The following is a 21,136-nucleotide window of genomic DNA, read 5'->3' on the forward strand; positions in this document are numbered from 1 at the left end:
AAGGGGGATGCTTGTCGGTTCGCCGTAAGCTGGAAATGACGTCGGAGGAATCGGCGTGGTAACTGATGCGGGTGATTGTTTGACTTGGGTCCGACTGAGATGTTACTGATACGTTAGCCTCAGGCTATGAGAGGAACGGACGGACAATTGGCAACACTGAGTTTTTCAGCATCCACTAGGTACGGACGGGCGCTCGGATCGGACTGACACTGAAGGAAGAAGTCAGTGTATGAGAGGTACAGACGAACGAATTAGCAACGCTGAGGATTCAGCGTTCATCAAGTACGGACGGACGCTCGGATCGGACTGACACTGAAGGAAGAAGTCAGTGTATGAGAGGTACAGACGAACGAATTAGCAACACTGAGGGTTCAGTGTTCATCAAGTACGGACGGACACTCGGATCGGACTGACACTGAAGGAAGAAGTCAGTGTATGAGAGGTACGGACGGCGAATTGGCAACACTGAGGGTTCAGTGTTCATCAAGTACGGACGGACGCTCGGATCGGACTGACACTGAAGGAAGAAGTCAGTGTATGAGAGGTACAGACGAACGAATTAGCAACACTGAGGGTTCAGTGTTCATCAAGTACGGACGGACGCTCGGATCGGACTGACACTGAAGGAAGAAGTCAGTGTATGAAAGGTACAGACGACATGGAGGCCAGAGTCGTGGTGATGATGTGGACTTCTACGGCGTGGAGACCGGAGCCACTGTAGTGGTAGTGGACTTCTACGGCGTGGAGACCGGAGCCACTGTAGTGGTAGTGGACTTCTACGGCGTGGAGACCGGAGCCACTGTAGTGGTAGTGGACTTCTACGGCGTGGAGACCGGAGCCACTGTAGTGGTAGTGGACTGGACTGCTACAGTGGTGAGACTGGAGTCACAGTGATTGCGCGAGCGTCGAACGGTTAGGGAACCGTGAGCAAGTGCGGAGCTTTGCATGAGATTATGTATTTTATTGCTTAATAAAAAAATCTTGAAAATCCAATTAACAAAAAATTCCTTAAACAACAAAATTAGGCACAAGGCCCTACTCAAAGTTTGGGAGGGGAAGGGTTCAGGGTCTTTGTGACTAAAGTGATTAAAAAGGTAATGAATGTAGACTTTGGAGTCTTACTCTTGACTGGCAACATTTACCAAAAAACCTCATTCACTCTATGGATCTTAAACTAACTAATAAATCCCCAGCGTTTAAGAATGAAAACTATATTTACAATTGATGAACAGTTGTCTGTGTGTTTGTGTATGCATTTTTTTTTTTTTTTTTTTTTTTTTTTTTTTTTTTTTTTTTTTTTAAAAGGTGTGTGTGTGCATGTGTGAAAAAAGAAAGTTCAATTTCATTAAAAAAAGTTTTTGAATCAAGGGAGAAGATTGTTCGTGGAGTGGGGAAAGAACTAAAAGTGTTCGTATGAAAAACAAACAATACGACCTACAGAGTTGTTAGTGAGACCCCCCTGTACTAATCTAGGTGACTAGACCCCCCACTGTTTTCCGGGGAACCGAAAACAAGCAGGGCATCCCTAATTGGGGATTGGGGAAAATATCTTAATGGCAGTGGGAGAAGACAAAGCGACGGGTGGAGGAGGGTTGGAAGGTGACCTCTGAGTAGGGGAGTGACCGGGGATGTTGAAAAAACAAGGATGTGGCACAAAGGGGATGGGCAGACTCAGAGGTTCTCTAGTACCAAAAAATAAAATCAGGAACAGGATCTCATTTATACCACCAGTCAAGAGTCTTCTTAAGTTTTTCTTAGCTAGAACCTAAGCGGGGTGGGTTCCGAAGGCCCCAGCACCGCCCGTGCCATGCTTAAGGAGGGAACACGTATTGAAACTTGACTCCTCGACGGATGCACAAGCTAGTGCTGTGCACCCACCTCTTGTCGAAATCCGTTCTAGGCAACCTCCTCCAATCGCATCTGATCTTTACCTTAAGCTGATGTTTAAAGTAAACGATCAGATCACGATCTGGAACAGATGTCCCTTCGTGGACCAACTTGAGGCGCGTGATCCAAATCACCATGCGCGCTACTGCCAGGATCGCCAGGAAAACCATTCTTTCCTCCCTGGGGAACGGCGGCTCCATGTTGTACACAAAAAACCCTTCGTCGAGATCGAGCGGACATTCGGCATCGATGCGAGCCGTTACCCCCTCGACGTACTCCAATAAGGGCTGGATCCGGCTGCAACTAAAAAACGCGTGCCCGATCGTTTCGGGCTCGCGTTCGTCACAGCGCGGACAGAAGCCACTTGTATTTTCTTTATACCGGCGGAGTACGTCGAGAAGGGGCAGCGCGTTACGGACCAGTCGCCAGGTGAGGGAAAATTCCGAGTTGTTCAGAATCTCCCGTCCCGGCGCCCAACTCCAATGAGAGCGGACAACCCCCATCGACCATCCCATCCGCCTACAAAGTGGATCCTTCGCGGTCCCCTCCACTAGCTCCCGATATAGTTTCTTTCTTGGCTGATCGAGGACACTGGTCCCCGGCAAAGCTCTAAGAGCGGTCCGGCATTCGGAGAAGAACTTAGACTCCCCCCTCGGCCTACGACGACCTTCTACCGAGGAGTTGGATTTGAGATTGGGAAACGCGTTCTCAACCACAGGGACCCAAGGAGCGTCTTCTTCAAGCGAACGACCCAAGAAAGCCAATCTCTCGGCATTTCTATGACACAAGAGACTGGGCTGACCCAGGCCTCCCTCGCTCGGCTTCTGGACACAGACCTCTCTGCAGACATAATGCTTACCCTCCTTCCACAATAGTGAATCGAGGCACCCTTGTAAGCGGGTTAGTCGTTCTGCAGGGAGAGGAAGTACAGACAATCGGTAAAGGATGAGCGGGAAGACGTATGTAGCGCACGCCTCCGCCCGACCCTTCAAGGACAATTTCCTTCCAATCCAAGTCTTCACCGACGATTTGACCTTGCCATATACTTCCGACCAATTCTTTTCCAGCTGAAGTCCCGGTCCAAACCAGATACCGAGAATACGGACCGGTCCATCGGTCCAGCTGAAAATACCTGGAAGCGAGTTTACCCCGGTCCAGGCCCCCAACCGCAGGCCGACAGACTTGCTGCGGTTGAACATGGCCCCTGTAACTTCTTCGTATCGAGCGAGCGCCTCGACCACCGCTTGAACGTCCGTGTGGCAAGACACGAACACGGTGACGTCATCAGCGAACGCGGAAACCCTGGCTCGTGTGCCTCCAGGGAGGGCTATTCCGCGCAGGACTGGTGTAGCCGCCTCGTCCCTTAACTTGCGAAGGAGGGGTTCCAACGCCAGGACGTACAACAGAGGCGACAGCGGACAGCCCTGACGCACCGACCGAGAGACAGCGAATGACTCCGACAGCTTACCGTTGATCTGCACCGCTACCGTCGGCCTATCATACAGGACAAAGATCCACTTGCGGAAGTCCGGATTAAATCCGGCGGCCTCTAGCACAGATCCTAGGAACCGATGGTCGACCCTATCGAATGCCTTGGACTGATCCAAACTGATCAGCGCGGCTTCGGCGTCGTCTTCTGTCCCCTCTATGATCGAGCGTATCAAGTGCAAATTGTCTTGAATCGATCTCCCCTTCACAGCATAAGTCTGGTCCGGTTCGATCAAGTCAGTGATGACAACCTGCAAGCGATTCGCAAGAATCTTTGCCAAAATCTTTAACTCTGTGTTTAGCAGAGTCAAGGGCCTTAAATCATCAAAGCTTTCCCTCCCACCATGCCGTTGACCTTTCCTCAGCAATGTGATCACTCCCTTGGTCACCTGTCCAGGGATGGAACCCTGGGCAAACCAATGGTTGAACATATCCTTCAGAATAGGGACCAACATGGGCGACAGCCTCACGTAGAACTCGTAGGGTAAACCATCAAGCCCCGGGGATTTGTTGTAGCCGACCTGCTTCAACGCAGTAATGACCTCATGTTCAGTAACAAGACCATCACAGCTAGCTGCCCGAGCCGCCGTGAGGCGGGGCGAGTCAGCCAAATAGCTGCCAAACTCATCGACCCTGAGTCCGGGTAGTTGGGTGAAGCGCTCCGATAGATGCTCCCGAAACCCCTCGCAGATCTCCCGAGTCGAAGCTAGGGCGTGTCCTTCCAGGTTATGTACTTTACGAATGTACCCGTCCGAACCGCGCCTTAGAGCAGCCTTACGCTCAACAGCGTCAACATTCACAGCCTCGTTGGAAACTTTCATTAATCTGGCCCTAACTACTTGACCTTCATACCGCTCGCTAGCCAAGCGGTTGAGGTCTTGTTTAGCTAGTGCTGCCTCTAGGGGATCCCCCCTCTCCACCGCCCGGGTCAGCTTATCCTCTAAGCGCTTCTTTGCCTTAGCCTTATCTAACGCGAGGCGTTGGCTGTATTGGACAGAGAAGCGCCTAATCTTGGCCTTAAGACTAACCCACCACTTACTCCCTGTAACCGCCCCCACTAAAGCCCTCTGAATTAATTCTGTAACCTTCAACCGGTAGTCCTCCAACTCCAACAAGGTGCTGTTGAACTTCCAGTATCCGGCTAGTTTAGGCCTAGCACTTAAGTTCAAACGGGCCATAACGAGTTTATGGTCCGAGTGTCCTAACCAGTGGAACGTGGGGCACGATAGAAAGTCTACGTCACCTCTTCTAACTAACATCCGATCCAAGTAAGTACTCGGATGGGAAGGCGTTCCAAGATTCCACGTCCACATCTCCCGCCCCGGATGGTCCAGCCGGAATCTGTCGACGAGATCGCACGAGGCCATCAGGTCGAACAGAGTGCTGTCACACCGCACCGACCCACTAGTCCCCCCGACCTTATCTATTTGGGGATCAAGGATCGCATTCCAATCACCCATTAGCACTAACCGTTCCGGATCCACTAAGAAGCCCTCCAACCGTCGAAAAAAGGATGCCCTCTCTACAGCAGAATTGGGAGCATAAACCGCGACAATCCGAAACACACTACTATTAACGGCAACATCAACAACAACTAGCCGCCCGTCCTCGCCTGCGTGAACAACATTCACCGACGCTGACAGGGTGCGACTCACTAGCAAGGAGATTCCACGACTATTAGTATTGCCATATGCTGAGTAAACATCGTAATCGTTCACCAGCACCTGACAATCCTCGTCACAAATAAAGTGGGTCTCCTGGATAGCGGCGATATCTACCTTAAGGGACACCAAGTCTCTCACAACGCGCGAGGCCCTGCTTCGACACCTGATGCCCCTCACATTCCATGTAGCCAAGTTCAAAGCCATGCTCACTTACCTTATTCAGTGTCACAGACGGGTCTGAAATCCTTGGCAGTGAGGACGTGGCAGGCCTGGCCGAGGCTGCCGGTAAGTAAATCTGCTGAGGGTACTCCGTCCTTGGCCACACCACCCACGTCCAGGGGGAAGGTTAGTTTGAGTGCCCTGTAGAATGAGGGGTGTATGTACACAGGGACTCTGCCCTCACACTTAAAGAAAAAGTTTTTCAGTGAAGGATGGTCCCTGTCCACCAGCTGCTGGCCCGGGATCGCATCCTTCGCTGCTTTTATCATGGCCCAGAGGGCTTGAGTCCTAGTGTCCTTGTTGATCCTCACAAAGGTGGTCAACATCGGCGCGTTCTTGAATTTTGTTGGGTCCGCTACGCTGTCGCCATCAACGTAAGCGAGACCCTTCAGCTTGTTATAATGGACCTTTTGCTGTCCTTTGAGGTCCGGCGTTGTGTGGTGTGGGTCCAGCTCGCATATTCTGCCCCCTGGCAGGAATGGTAATTTTTTAGTTCTTTCCGTGCGAACTGGCCTTGTTGGGGAAGGGGGGCTTTTAGGTTGGGGGTGAGGGGAGGGGGGTGGAGTGGGGGTAGTTGACACAGTTTCTTCCTGGGGTGGTTTATCACAGGATGGGGGTGGTGAAAGGTCTCTTGGGGCTTTGGGGAGATCTGGGGAGGGGGGTAGTTGCTCGGGCTGCTGAGGTAGTGGGGTGGCAGGTTGCTTAACTTGCGGGACTGCTGAGGTGTCTTTATCAGTAGGAGTTGGGGGGTCGGCTCGTGTCTTCCTGCTCTTCCTCCTTCTGGCCCTCCTGATCTCTGTGGCGCTCAGTTTGGACGGAGCTGCCGTTGCCTCCTCTTCCTCAGACACTACCTCCTCCTCAGACTCTTGTAATTTCCTCTTGTTTGAGGAGGGGGGTGCCTGTGTCTCCATGGCCTCTTGTTTTTCGGGTTGGTCTCTGGTCACCGTCTGTGGGGATGACTGTTGGGGGGTCTTCCCTTTTTTGGTGACCGTAACCCAGCCCGCAAGTGCTTCTGGGAGGCTTGTGGTCGGGGCAGGAGCGGAGGCTTTGACTGGTGCTGCTACTCCTACCTTTCCGGTTGCCCTGGGCGGGTTCCTGGTCTTCTTGGGGCAGTCTTTGGCCATGTGCCCCTGTTGTTGGCATTGCCAGCAGTGGGGCTTTCTCCCTTCCACTATTAGGGAGAGGGTCCAGTCCCCGAACTTCAGCGTCGCCGGGATTCCAAAGAAGCCGGCCTTGTCCAGGACCATCTGGATCTTGTAGTCCCCGGTCATTATATTCTTTTGACCGCGGACTGGAGTTACCTCCTCGACGTCCCCGTACTGGCTGAGGATGGCTCCCAGTTGGTCTGCATCCATGTAACAGGGGACGTTCAAGGCGGAGACGTTTGTCCTTCTCCTGTTCAGGTACACCGGCTGCAGCTTGATATTCCTGCTCTGGTGTACAGTCCTGGACAATTTGTCGGCGGCTTCTGGCGTGGGGAGCAGCACATCCCACTGTGCGTAGCTCCGTCTGCAGACGTAACTGGCTGGGATGTTCTGCTCCAGCAGGAGTTTCAACATGGTGTCTTTGTTGACCCCCGTCAGACCCCTCGTCTTGGTGTCTGATGTGATGAAGGAGAGGACTCTTTTCTCCAAGCCTTCGACCTGACCCGGGAGGGGTTTGATTGTGTTCCCCTCCGTATAGTCTTTGTACTTGGAGTCAAAGAGCCTCTTGTAGTCCTCCGGCTTCTTCTTGTTGGGTTGTGCTTTGGGGCCCCATGCTGATCCTCCCTCCGGTTGGGTGTTTGCTGGTCCGGGGACAGGAGTTGTAGGTGAGGCAGCTGGCCGCTCCGTGCCCGTTGTTGTGCCTGCAGCGCCTGGGGTTTGACCTTTACCAGTCAGAGTTGGCCAGTTCGCATTGGTCCTCGCGTGCTGGCTTACTCTGCTTTCCGGGTCGTTCCCCTTAGGTTTCTTGTTCTGCTGGATGGCTTTCGGAGTTGTAGGTGCCTCCCCTCCTGGGGATGTGTTCCCAGCAGCGGCTTTTGCAGTCGCAGAGGTGGGGGGTGGTGCTGCTACCAGTTTACGTTTGTTGGAACTGGTCAATGCGTTTACCTCCACCTGGGTATTCCTCTTCCCGTCATTACCCTCTTGGGGAGTGCTGCTGGGTGGGATGATGGTTTCCTCCTCGAACAGCGCTTTTAGAGAGGCTAGGGTTGCATCGAGTAGCTCCTCTGTTTTTCCGGCGGCGTTGTTTACCTCTGTCTCTTCAGGTGAGAGGGAGTTGCCCTGTTGGGGAGCCAGAGACAATGGTCTTGCAGACCCGTCCGCCTGTTGGGGAACTAGGGATGCTGTAGGTGCAGCTTCCATTGCTTTTCCCCCTGCCGTTCTTCCGGCATCTGCGCAATTCGACGGGCTGCCCTCATGGGGAGCAGCAGTTGCAGGTGGTTTTCCAGGGGTCGCCGCGGGCTGCGGCCCTACCCCTTGATCTGTTCTCAAGGTCGCCGCGCGCTGGGGCCCTACCTTGTCTTCTGGCGCCTTCCTGCCGGGAGATGCATTGGTTCCCTCACATGGGGAGTCGTCTGCGGGGGAGATGTTGCGCATTTGGGGTGACGTGCCCCTCCTGCCTGGCATCGTGGCGGTAGCACTGGCCGCTGCCCAAAGTGTAGCTGGGAGAAAAGAAAACCCAGGGGAGTGGAGGGGGTGAAGCGGACTCAGAAGAGAATAGTGTTTTTGACCTCCCCTCACGGGGATGTCGGGTTAGCAGCTCAGATCCCCCCGCGAGGGGGGAGAGCAGAGAAGAAAGACGCAGTGGGTGCTAGCGGGTCAGAGTGCCGCGTCGCAATTAAGAGAGAGAGGGGATAGGCATCCCTGCCCACAGAAGGGAGCAGAAACGAAGCACCCGCCCTACCCCACGTCACCCTACCCACTAACTACCCCAACGGAAGCGAGAAAGAAAGCCCTGTCTGCTCGATCCACTGGGAGAGCAGCGAAGATAGACAAAAGTTTGGGCCTGGCAGGTCAGAGTGCTGCTCAGGCAATTAAGTGGTGAGAAATTAGACCATCCCAGTCTCGAGAAGTGAGACCGAAACGAAGAAAAAACAACATGCAACAACAAATGAAAAGAGAAGGTCTCAACTACCAGCGATAGTGGTGTTGGTCCCGAGATTCCAGTCTCCCAAAAGAGGGGATCGGTTTCCGGGTCCAAGCTGCCACAAATGTGGAGTCGGTCCTCTAGGTCCTGACTCCCCAAAGGAGGGGGTCGGTCCTAACTAACCAAGGTTAGTAATAAAAAACACCTTAACCTAGCCCGAGAGCCCGGTGGTGGGTCAAGTTTAGTAGAGATACTACACTTTGACAGAGCTTTGCATGAGATTATGTATTTTATTGCTTAATAAAAAAATCTTGAAAATCCAATTAACAAAAAAATTCCTTAAACAACAAAATTAGGCACAAGGCCCTACTCAAAGTTTGGGAGGGGAAGGGTTCAGGGTCTTTGTGACTAAAGTGATTAAAAAGGTAATGAATGTAGACTTTGGAGTCTTACTCTTGACTGGCAACATTTACCAAAATACCTCATTCACTCTATGGATCTTAAACTAACTAATAAATCCCCAGCGTTTAAGAATGAAAACTATATTTACAATTGATGAACAGTTGTCTGTGTGTTTGTGTATGCATTTTTTTTTTTTTTTTTTTTTTTTTTTTTTTTTTTTTAAATATGGTGTGTGTGTGCATGTGTGAAAAAATAAAGTTCAATTTCATTAGAAATGAAAAGTTTTTGAATTAAGAGAAAGATTGTTCGTGGAGTGGGGAAAAAACTAAAAAGTGTTCGTATGAAAAACAAACAATAAGTCCTACAGAGTTGTTAGTGAGACCCCCCTGTCCTAATCTAGGTGACTAGACCCCCCACTGTTTTCCGGGGAACCGAAAACAAGCAGGGCATCCCTAATTGGGGATTGGGGAAAATATCTTAATGGCAGTGGGAGAAGACAAAGCAACGGGTGGAGGAGGGTTGGAAGGTGACCTCTGAGTAGGGGAGTGACCGGGGATGTTGAAAAAACAAGGATGTGGCACAAAGGGGATGGGCAGACTCAGAGGTTCTCTAGTACCAAAAAATAAAATCAGGAGCAGGATCTCATTTATACCACCAGTCAAGAGTCTTCTTAAGTTTTTCTTAGCTAGAACCTAAGCGGGGTGGGTTCCGAAGGCCCCAGCACCGCCCGTGCCATGCTTAAGGAGGGAACACGTATTGAAACTTGACTCCTCGACGGATGCACAAGCTAGTGCTGTGCACCCACCTCTTGTCGAAATCCGTTCTAGGCAACCTCCTCCAATCGCATCTGATCTTCACCTTAAGCTGATGTTTAAAGTAAACGATCAGATCACGATCTGGAACAGATGTCCCTTCGTGGACCAACTTGAGGCGCGTGATCCAAATCACCATGCGCGCTACTGCCAGGATCGCCAGGAAAACCATTCTTTCCTCCCTGGGGAACGGCGGCTCCATGTTGTACACAAAAAACCCTTCGTCGAGATCGAGCGGACATTCGGCATCGATGCGAGCCGTTACCCCCTCGACGTACTCCAATAAGGGCTGGATCCGGCTGCAACTAAAAAACGCGTGCCCGATCGTTTCGGGCTCGCGTTCGTCACAGCGCGGACAGAAGCCACTTGTATTTTCTTTATACCGGCGGAGTACGTCGAGAAGGGGCAGCGCGTTACGGACCAGTCGCCAGGTGAGGGAAAATTCCGAGTTGTTCAGAATCTCCCGTCCCGGCGCCCAACTCCAATGAGAGCGGACAACCCCCATCGACCATCCCATCCGCCTACAAAGTGGATCCTTCGCGGTCCCCTCCACTAGCTCCCGATATAGTTTCTTTCTTGGCTGATCGAGGACACTGGTCCCCGGCAAAGCTCTAAGAGCGGTCCGGCATTCGGAGAAGAACTTAGACTCCCCCCTCGGCCTACGACGACCTTCTACCGAGGAGTTGGATTTGAGATTGGGAAACGCGTTCTCAACCACAGGGACCCAAGGAGCGTCTTCTTCAAGCGAACGACCCAAGAAAGCCAATCTCTCGGCATTTCTATGACACAAGAGACTGGGCTGACCCAGGCCTCCCTCGCTCGGCTTCTGGACACAGACCTCTCTGCAGACATAATGCTTACCCTCCTTCCACAATAGTGAATCGAGGCACCCTTGTAAGCGGGTTAGTCGTTCTGCAGGGAGAGGAAGTACAGACAATCGGTAAAGGATGAGCGGGAAGACGTATGTAGCGCACGCCTCCGCCCGACCCTTCAAGGACAATTTCCTTCCAATCCAAGTCTTCACCGACGATTTGACCTTGCCATATACTTCCGACCAATTCTTTTCCAGCTGAAGTCCCGGTCCAAACCAGATACCGAGAATACGGACCGGTCCATCGGTCCAGCTGAAAATACCTGGAAGCGAGTTTACCCCGGTCCAGGCCCCCAACCGCAGGCCGACAGACTTGCTGCGGTTGAACATGGCCCCTGTAACTTCTTCGTATCGAGCGAGCGCCTCGACCACCGCTTGAACGTCCGTGTGGCAAGACACGAACACGGTGACGTCATCAGCGAACGCGGAAACCCTGGCTCGTGTGCCTCCAGGGAGGGCTATTCCGCGCAGGACTGGTGTGGCCGCCTCGTCCCTTAACTTGCGAAGGAGGGGTTCCAACGCCAGGACGTACAACAGAGGCGACAGCGGACAGCCCTGACGCACCGACCGAGAGACAGCGAATGACTCCGACAGCTTACCGTTGATCTGCACCGCTACCGTCGGCCTATCATACAGGACAAAGATCCACTTGCGGAAGTCCGGATTAAATCCGGCGGCCTCTAGCACAGATCCTAGGAACCGATGGTCGACCCTATCGAATGCCTTGGACTGATCCAAACTGATCAGCGCGGCTTCGGCGTCGTCTTCTGTCCCCTCTATGATCGAGCGTATCAAGTGCAAATTGTCTTGAATCGATCTCCCCTTCACAGCATAAGTCTGGTCCGGTTCGATCAAGTCAGTGATGACAACCTGCAAGCGATTCGCAAGAATCTTTGCCAAAATCTTTAACTCTGTGTTTAGCAGAGTCAAGGGCCTAAAATCATCAAAGCTTTCCCTCCCACCATGCCGTTGACCTTTCCTCAGCAATGTGATCACTCCCTTGGTCACCTGTCCAGGGATGGAACCCTGGGCAAACCAATGGTTGAACATATCCTTCAGAATAGGGACCAACATGGGCGACAGCCTCACGTAGAACTCGTAGGGTAAACCATCAAGCCCCGGGGATTTGTTGTAGCCGACCTGCTTCAACGCAGTAATGACCTCATGTTCAGTAACAAGACCATCACAGCTAGCTGCCCGAGCCGCCGTGAGGCGGGGCGAGTCAGCCAAATAGCTGCCAAACTCATCGACCCTGAGTCCGGGTAGTTGGGTGAAGCGCTCCGATAGATGCTCCCGAAACCCCTCGCAGATCTCCCGAGTCGAAGCTAGGGCGTGTCCTTCCAGGTTATGTACTTTACGAATGTACCCGTCCGAACCGCGCCTTAGAGCAGCCTTACGCTCAACAGCGTCAACATTCACAGCCTCGTTGGAAACTTTCATTAATCTGGCCCTAACTACTTGACCTTCATACCGCTCGCTAGCCAAGCGGTTGAGGTCTTGTTTAGCTAGTGCTGCCTCTAGGGGATCCCCCCTCTCCACCGCCCGGGTCAGCTTATCCTCTAAGCGCTTCTTTGCCTTAGCCTTATCTAACGCGAGGCGTTGGCTGTATTGGACAGAGAAGCGCCTAATCTTGGCCTTAAGACTAACCCACCACTTACTCCCTGTAACCGCCCCCACTAAAGCCCTCTGAATTAATTCTGTAACCTTCAACCGGTAGTCCTCCAACTCCAACAAGGTGCTGTTGAACTTCCAGTATCCGGCTAGTTTAGGCCTAGCACTTAAGTTCAAACGGGCCATAACGAGTTTATGGTCCGAGTGTCCTAACCAGTGGAACGTGGGGCACGATAGAAAGTCTACGTCACCTCTTCTAACTAACATCCGATCCAAGTAAGTACTCGGATGGGAAGGCGTTCCAAGATTCCACGTCCACATCTCCCGCCCCGGATGGTCCAGCCGGAATCTGTCGACGAGATCGCACGAGGCCATCAGGTCGAACAGAGTGCTGTCACACCGCACCGACCCACTAGTCCCCCCGACCTTATCTATTTGGGGATCAAGGATCGCATTCCAATCACCCATTAGCACTAACCGTTCCGGATCCACTAAGAAGCCCTCCAACCGTCGAAAAAAGGATGCCCTCTCTACAGCAGAATTGGGAGCATAAACCGCGACAATCCGAAACACACTACTATTAACGGCAACATCAACAACAACTAGCCGCCCGTCCTCGCCTGCGTGAACAACATTCACCGACGCTGACAGGGTGCGACTCACTAGCAAGGAGATTCCACGACTATTAGTATTGCCATATGCTGAGTAAACATCGTAATCGTTCACCAGCACCTGACAATCCTCGTCACAAATAAAGTGGGTCTCCTGGATAGCGGCGATATCTACCTTAAGGGACACCAAGTCTCTCACAACGCGCGAGGCCCTGCTTCGACACCTGATGCCCCTCACATTCCATGTAGCCAAGTTCAAAGCCATGCTCACTTACCTTATTCAGTGTCACAGACGGGTCTGAAATCCTTGGCAGTGAGGACGTGGCAGGCCTGGCCGAGGCTGCCGGTAAGTAAATCTGCTGAGGGTACTCCGTCCTTGGCCACACCACCCACGTCCAGGGGGAAGGTTAGTTTGAGTGCCCTGTAGAATGAGGGGTGTATGTACACAGGGACTCTGCCCTCACACTTAAAGAAAAAGTTTTTCAGTGAAGGATGGTCCCTGTCCACCAGCTGCTGGCCCGGGATCGCATCCTTCGCTGCTTTTATCATGGCCCAGAGGGCTTGAGTCCTAGTGTCCTTGTTGATCCTCACAAAGGTGGTCAACATCGGCGCGTTCTTGAATTTTGTTGGGTCCGCTACGCTGTCGCCATCAACGTAAGCGAGACCCTTCAGCTTGTTATAATGGACCTTTTGCTGTCCTTTGAGGTCCGGCGTTGTGTGGTGTGGGTCCAGCTCGCATATTCTGCCCCCTGGCAGGAATGGTAATTTTTTAGTTCTTTCCGTGCGAACTGGCCTTGTTGGGGAAGGGGGGCTTTTAGGTTGGGGGTGAGGGGAGGGGGGTGGAGTGGGGGTAGTTGACACAGTTTCTTCCTGGGGTGGTTTATCACAGGATGGGGGTGGTGAAAGGTCTCTTGGGGCTTTGGGGAGATCTGGGGAGGGGGGTAGTTGCTCGGGCTGCTGAGGTAGTGGGGTGGCAGGTTGCTTAACTTGCGGGACTGCTGAGGTGTCTTTATCAGTAGGAGTTGGGGGGTCGGCTCGTGTCTTCCTGCTCTTCCTCCTTCTGGCCCTCCTGATCTCTGTGGCGCTCAGTTTGGACGGAGCTGCCGTTGCCTCCTCTTCCTCAGACACTACCTCCTCCTCAGACTCTTGTAATTTCCTCTTGTTTGAGGAGGGGGGTGCCTGTGTCTCCATGGCCTCTTGTTTTTCGGGTTGGTCTCTGGTCACCGTCTGTGGGGATGACTGTTGGGGGGTCTTCCCTTTTTTGGTGACCGTAACCCAGCCCGCAAGTGCTTCTGGGAGGCTTGTGGTCGGGGCAGGAGCGGAGGCTTTGACTGGTGCTGCTACTCCTACCTTTCCGGTTGCCCTGGGCGGGTTCCTGGTCTTCTTGGGGCAGTCTTTAGCCATGTGCCCCTGTTGTTGGCATTGCCAGCAGTGGGGCTTTCTCCCTTCCACTATTAGGGAGAGGGTCCAGTCCCCGAACTTCAGCGTCGCCGGGATTCCAAAGAAGCCGGCCTTGTCCAGGACCATCTGGATCTTGTAGTCCCCGGTCATTATATTCTTTTGACCGCGGACTGGAGTTACCTCCTCGACGTCCCCGTACTGGCTGAGGATGGCTCCCAGTTGGTCTGCATCCATGTAACAGGGGACGTTCAAGGCGGAGACGTTTGTCCTTCTCCTGTTCAGGTACACCGGCTGCAGCTTGATATTCCTGCTCTGGTGTACAGTCCTGGACAATTTGTCGGCGGCTTCTGGCGTGGGGAGCAGCACATCCCACTGTGCGTAGCTCCGTCTGCAGACGTAACTGGCTGGGATGTTCTGCTCCAGCAGGAGTTTCAACATGGTGTCTTTGTTGACCCCCGTCAGACCCCTCGTCTTGGTGTCTGATGTGATGAAGGAGAGGACTCTTTTCTCCAAGCCTTCGACCTGACCCGGGAGGGGTTTGATTGTGTTCCCCTCCGTATAGTCTTTGTACTTGGAGTCAAAGAGCCTCTTGTAGTCCTCCGGCTTCTTCTTGTTGGGTTGTGCTTTGGGGCCCCATGCTGATCCTCCCTCCGGTTGGGTGTTTGCTGGTCCGGGGACAGGAGTTGTAGGTGAGGCAGCTGGCCGCTCCGTGCCCGTTGTTGTGCCTGCAGCGCCTGGGGTTTGACCTTTACCAGTCAGAGTTGGCCAGTCCGCATTGGTCCTCGCGTGCTGGCTTACTCTGCTTTCCGGGTCGTTCCCCTTAGGTTTCTTGTTCTGCTGGATGGCTTTCGGAGTTGTAGGTGCCTCCCCTCCTGGGGATGTGTTCCCAGCAGCGGCTTTTGCAGTCGCAGAGGTGGGGGGTGGTGCTGCTACCAGTTTACGTTTGTTGGAACTGGTCAATGCGTTTACCCCCACCTGGGTATTCCTCTTCCCGTCATTACCCTCTTGGGGAGTGCTGCTGGGTGGGATGATGGTTTCCTCCTCGAACAGCGCTTTTAGAGAGGCTAGGGTTGCATCGAGTAGCTCCTCTGTTTTTCCGGCGGCGTTGTTTACCTCTGTCTCTTCAGGTGAGAGGGAGTTGCCCTGTTGGGGAGCCAGAGACAATGGTCTCGCAGACCCGTCCGCCTGTTGGGGAACTAGGGATGCTGTAGGTGCAGCTTCCATTGCTTTTCCCCCTGCCGTTCTTCCGGCATCTGCGCAATTCGACGGGCTGCCCTCATGGGGAGCAGCAGTTGCAGGTGGTTTTCCAGGGGTCGCCGCGGGCTGCGGCCCTACCCCTTGATCTGTTCTCAAGGTCGCCGCGCGCTGGGGCCCTACCTTGTCTTCTGGCGCCTTCCTGCCGGGAGATGCATTGGTTCCCTCACATGGGGAGTCGTCTGCGGGGGAGATGTTGCGCATTTGGGGTGACGTGCCCCTCCTGCCTGGCATCGTGGCGGTAGCACTGGCCGCTGCCCAAAGTGTAGCTGGGAGAAAAGAAAACCCAGGGGAGTGGAGGGGGTGAAGCGGACTCAGAAGAGAATAGTGTTTTTGACCTCCCCTCACGGGGATGTCGGGTTAGCAGCTCAGATCCCCCCGCGAGGGGGGAGAGCAGAGAAGAAAGACGCAGTGGGTGCTAGCGGGTCAGAGTGCCGCGTCGCAATTAAGAGAGAGAGGGGATAGGCATCCCTGCCCACAGAAGGGAGCAGAAACGAAGCACCCGCCCTACCCCACGTCACCCTACCCACTAACTACCCCAACGGAAGCGAGAAAGAAAGCCCTGTCTGCTCGATCCACTGGGAGAGCAGCGAAGATAGACAAAAGTTTGGGCCTGGCAGGTCAGAGTGCTGCTCAGGCAATTAAGTGGTGAGAAATTAGACCATCCCAGTCTCGAGAAGTGAGACCGAAACGAAGAAAAAACAACATGCAACAACAAATGAAAAGAGAAGGTCTCAACTACCAGCGATAGTGGTGTTGGTCCCGAGATTCCAGTCTCCCAAAAGAGGGGATCGGTTTCCGGGTCCAAGCTGCCACAAATGTGGAGTCGGTCCTCTAGGTCCTGACTCCCCAAAGGAGGGGGTCGGTCCTAACTAACCAAGGTTAGTAATAAAAAACACCTTAACCTAGCCCGAGAGCCCGGTGGTGGGTCAAGTTTAGTAGAGATACTACACTTTGACAGAGCTTTGCATGAGATTATGTATTTTATTGCTTAATAAAAAAATCTTGAAAATCCAATTAACAAAAAATTCCTTAAACAACAAAATTAGGCACAAGGCCCTACTCAAAGTTTGGGAGGGGAAGGGTTCAGGGTCTTTGTGACTAAAGTGATTAAAAAGGTAATGAATGTAGACTTTGGAGTCTTACTCTTGACTGGCAACATTTACCAAAATACCTCATTCACTCTATGGATCTTAAACTAACTAATAAATCCCCAGCGTTTAAGAATGAAAACTATATTTACAATTGATGAACAGTTGTCTGTGTGTTTGTGTATGCATTTTTTTTTTTTTTTTTTTTTTTTTTTTTTTTTTTTTTTTTTTTTTTTTTTATATGGTGTGTGTGTGCATGTGTGAAAAAATAAAGTTCAATTTCATTAGAAATAAAAAGTTTTTGAATTAAGAGAAAGATTGTTCGTGGAGTGGGGAAAAAACTAAAAAGTGTTCGTATGAAAAACAAACAATAAGTCCTACAGAGTTGTTAGTGAGACCCCCCTGTCCTAATCTAGGTGACTAGACCCCCCACTGTTTTCCGGGGAACCGAAAACAAGCAGGGCATCCCTAATTGGGGATTGGGGAAAATATCTTAATGGCAGTGGGAGAAGACAAAGCAACGGGTGGAGGAGGGTTGGAAGGTGACCTCTGAGTAGGGGAGTGACCGGGGATGTTGAAAAAACAAGGATGTGGCACAAAGGGGATGGGCAGACTCAGAGGTTCTCTAGTACCAAAAAATAAAATCAGGAGCAGGATCTCATTTATACCACCAGTCAAGAGTCTTCTTAAGTTTTTCTTAGCTAGAACCTAAGCGGGGTGGGTTCCGAAGGCCCCAGCACCGCCCGTGCCATGCTTAAGGAGGGAACACGTATTGAAACTTGACTCCTCGACGGATGCACAAGCTAGTGCTGTGCACCCACCTCTTGTCGAAATCCGTTCTAGGCAACCTCCTCCAATCGCATCTGATCTTCACCTTAAGCTGATGTTTAAAGTAAACGATCAGATCACGATCTGGAACAGATGTCCCTTCGTGGACCAACTTGAGGCGCGTGATCCAAATCACCATGCGCGCTACTGCCAGGATCGCCAGGAAAACCATTCTTTCCTCCCTGGGGAACGGCGGCTCCATGTTGTACACAAAAAACCCTTCGTCGAGATCGAGCGGACATTCGGCATCGATGCGAGCCGTTACCCCCTCGACGTACTCCAATAAGGGCTGGATCCGGCTGCAACTAAAAAACGCGTGCCCGATCGTTTCGGGCTCGCGTTCGTCACAGCGCGGACAGAAGCCACTTGTATTTTCTTTATACCGGCGGAGTACGTCGAGAAGGGGCAGCGCGTTACGGACCAGTCGCCAGGTGAGGGAAAATTCCGAGTTGTTCAGAATCTCCCGTCCCGGCGCCCAACTCCAATGAGAGCGGACAACCCCCATCGACCATCCCATCCGCCTACAAAGTGGATCCTTCGCGGTCCCCTCCACTAGCTCCCGATATAGTTTCTTCCTTGGCTGATCGAGGACACTGGTCCCCGGCAAAGCTCTAAGAGCGGTCCGGCATTCGGAGAAGAACTTAGACTCCCCCCTCGGCCTACGACGACCTTCTACCGAGGAGTTGGATTTGAGATTGGGAAACGCGTTCTCAACCACAGGGACCCAAGGAGCGTCTTCTTCAAGCGAACGACCCAAGAAAGCCAATCTCTCGGCATTTCTATGACACAAGAGACTGGGCTGACCCAGGCCTCCCTCGCTCGGCTTCTGGACACAGACCTCTCTGCAGACATAATGCTTACCCTCCTTCCACAATAGTGAATCGAGGCACCCTTGTAAGCGGGTTAGTCGTTCTGCAGGGAGAGGAAGTACAGACAATCGGTAAAGGATGAGCGGGAAGACGTATGTAGCGCACGCCTCCGCCCGACCCTTCAAGGACAATTTCCTTCCAATCCAAGTCTTCACCGACGATTTGACCTTGCCATATACTTCCGACCAATTCTTTTCCAGCTGAAGTCCCGGTCCAAACCAGATACCGAGAATACGGACCGGTCCATCGGTCCAGCTGAAAATACCTGGAAGCGAGTTTACCCCGGTCCAGGCCCCCAACCGCAGGCCGACAGACTTGCTGCGGTTGAACATGGCCCCTGTAACTTCTTCGTATCGAGCGAGCGCCTCGACCACCGCTTGAACGTCCGTGTGGCAAGACACGAACACGGTGACGTCATCAGCGAACGCGGAAACCCTGGCTCGTGTGCCTCCAGGGAGGGCTATTCCGCGCAGGACTGGTGTAGCCGCCTCGTCCCTTAACTTGCGAAGGAGGGGTTCCAACGCCAGGACGTACAACAGAGGCGACAGCGGACAGCCCTGACGCACCGACCGAGAGACAGCGAATGACTCCGACAGCTTACCGTTGATCTGCACCGCTACCGTCGGCCTATCATACAGGACAAAGATCCACTTGCGGAAGTCCGGATTAAATCCGGCGGCCTCTAGCACAGATCCTAGGAACCGATGGTCGACCCTATCGAATGCCTTGGACTGATCCAAACTGATCAGCGCGGCTTCGGCGTCGTCTTCTGTCCCCTCTATGATCGAGCGTATCAAGTGCAAATTGTCTTGAATCGATCTCCCCTTCACAGCATAAGTCTGGTCCGGTTCGATCAAGTCAGTGATGACAACCTGCAAGCGATTCGCAAGAATCTTTGCCAAAATCTTTAACTCTGTGTTTAGCAGAGTCAAGGGCCTAAAATCATCAAAGCTTTCCCTCCCACCATGCCGTTGACCTTTCCTCAGCAATGTGATCACTCCCTTGGTCACCTGTCCAGGGATGGAACCCTGGGCAAACCAATGGTTGAACATATCCTTCAGAATAGGGACCAACATGGGCGACAGCCTCACGTAGAACTCGTAGGGCAAACCATCAAGCCCCGGGGATCTGTTGTAGCCGACCTGCTTCAACGCAGTAATGACCTCATGTTCAGTAACAAGACCATCACAGCTAGCTGCCCGAGCCGCCGTGAGGCGGGGCGAGTCAGCCAAATAGCTGCCAAACTCATCGACCCTGAGTCCGGGTAGTTGGGTGAAGCGCTCCGATAGATGCTCCCGAAACCCCTCGCAGATCTCCCGAGTCGAAGCTAGGGCGTGTCCTTCCAGGTTATGTACTTTACGAATGTACCCGTCCGAACCGCGCCTTAGAGCAGCCTTACGCTCAACAGCGTCAACATTCACAGCCTCGTTGGAAACTTTCATTAATCTGGCCCTAACTACTTGACCTTCATACCGCTCGCTAGCCAAGCGGTTGAGGTCTTGTTTAGCTAGTGCTGCCTCTAGGGGATCCCCCCTCTCCACCGCCCGGGTCAGCTTATCCTCTAAGCGCTTCTTTGCCTTAGCCTTATCTAACGCGAGGCGTTGGCTGTATTGGACAGAGAAGCGCCTAATCTTGGCCTTAAGACTAACCCACCACTTACTCCCTGTAACCGCCCCCACTAAAGCCCGCTGAATTAATTCTGTAACCTTCAACCGGTAGTCCTCCAACTCCAACAAGGTGCTGTTGAACTTCCAGTATCCGGCTAGTTTAGGCCTAGCACTTAAGTTCAAACGGGCCATAACGAGTTTATGGTCCGAGTGTCCTAACCAGTGGAACGTGGGGCACGATAGAAAGTCTACGTCACCTCTTCTAACTAACATCCGATCCAAGTAAGTACTCGGATGGGAAGGCGTTCCAAGATGCCACGTCCACATCTCCCGCCCCGGATGGTCCAGCCGGAATCTGTCGACGAGATCGCACGAGGCCATCAGGTCGAACAGAGTGCTGTCACACCGCACCGACCTACTAGTCCCCCCGACCTTATCTATTTGGGGATCAAGGATCGCATTCCAATCACCCATTAGCACTAACCGTTCCGGATCCACTAAGAAGCCCTCCAACCGTCGAAAAAAGGATGCCCTCTCTACAGCAGAATTGGGAGCATAAACCGCGACAATCCGAAACACACTACTATTAACGGCAACATCAACAACAACTAGCCGCCCGTCCTCGCCTGCGTGAACAACATTCACCGACGCTGACAGGGTGCGACTCACTAGCAAGGAGATTCCACGACTATTAGTATTGCCATATGCTGAGTAAACATCGTAATCGTTCACCAGCACCTGACAATCCTCGTCACAAATAAAGTGGGTCTCCTGGATAGCGGCGATATCTACCTTAAGGGACACCAAGTCTCTCACAACGCGCGAGGCCCTGCTTCGACACCTGATGCCCCTCACATTCAATGTAGCCAAGTTCAAAGACATGATCACTTACCTCAAGCACTGTCACAGACGGGTCTGAAATCCTGGGCAGTGAGGACATGGCAGGCCTGGCCAAGGCTGCCGGTAAGTAAATCCGATGAAGGTGATCCATCCTTGGCCACGCCCCCCACGTCCAGGGGGAAGGTTAGTTTGAGTGCCCTGTATAGCGATGGGTGTACATACATGGGGATTCTACCCTCACATTTAAAGAAAATGTTGGTCAGCGAAGGATGGTCCCTATCCACCAGCTGCTGGCCTGGGATCGCATTCTTCGCTGCCTTAATCATTGCCCACATTCCTCCAGTCCTAGCGTCCTTGTCGACCCTAACGAAAGTGGTCAACAAGGGAGCGTCCTTGAATTTAGTGGGGTCTGTTACTAGGTCTCCACCGACTTTTTCAAAGTTTTTGAGTTTATTGTACCGGACCTTCTGTTGTCCTTTAAGGTCCGGAGCCGGTTGGAGAGGGTCTGTTTCACAAATCCTGCTTCCTGGCAGGAAGGGGAGCTTTTTGGTCCGTTCAGTGCGGACTTTGGGAGTGGGGGAGGGGACCTCTTTTGGTTGATGGGGAGGCTGA

General features: G+C 52.7%; 1 protein-coding gene across 4 annotated transcripts in view; it reads left to right on the forward strand.

Annotated features, from left to right (window-relative positions):
• The window catches only part of LOC145285955 (cyclic nucleotide-gated channel alpha-3-like), a 242,747-nt gene that overhangs the window by 3,250 nt on the left and 218,361 nt on the right, over nucleotides 1-21,136 (forward strand). The window lies entirely within an intron of this gene.

This window comes from Euprymna scolopes, chromosome 10 (assembly GCF_053919585.1).
Source record: "Euprymna scolopes isolate OS-2025 chromosome 10, ASM5391958v1, whole genome shotgun sequence".
NCBI lineage: Eukaryota > Metazoa > Mollusca > Cephalopoda > Sepiida > Sepiolidae > Euprymna > Euprymna scolopes.